Source organism: Macaca mulatta, chromosome 3 (assembly GCF_049350105.2).
Source record: "Macaca mulatta isolate MMU2019108-1 chromosome 3, T2T-MMU8v2.0, whole genome shotgun sequence".
NCBI lineage: Eukaryota > Metazoa > Chordata > Mammalia > Primates > Cercopithecidae > Macaca > Macaca mulatta.
Window position 1 is genome coordinate 116,440,551 of NC_133408.1, and position 600 is coordinate 116,441,150.

Here is a 600-nt window from a genome sequence, read left to right on the forward strand (position 1 = left end):
AATTTTTATTCTAAGGTGAAGTGATAGGCAAAACCTGAAGGTTTAAGCAAGTTGTGGAAGGTTTGTGTAAGACTGATTTTTTGAATGGAATTTTGTGTGTGATCAAGTTGGCTAAAATAAAAAGGGGGTTATTTAGATTTTCTACAAACTGATGATTAATATCAAAAGTACACTGATGCAGGGCCAGAGCCTGGGCCTCTGTGTCAGAATAAAAAGGATCTGCTTTTTAATAGAAATTGCAGGAGTTTATAAAAGGTTTTTAGAAATCTTATCGGTATGGTCAAAGCTGATTGAGGAGATTGGATAGATTTATTTGTAAAATTTTATTAAAATTAGCTTTAGCATTAATAATATAGTAACACAAATGTAATTTGGTTTTCCACATAATATTCATGAGATAATAAAAGATTTTTTATTTCCTTCTGAGTAAATTGCATAAAAAAGAGGAAGGGGTAAAAGATTTTGTTTGCCTTAGGGTGTCAATATTAGGTATTACGATAATTGGAGAAAGTGCATCTTCTCTTTCTCAAATAGTAAAGGTTTTTGCTTTTAAAAATTTTTGAGTTGTCACTTTGGCTAAATGAATCACCAGTATTTTAC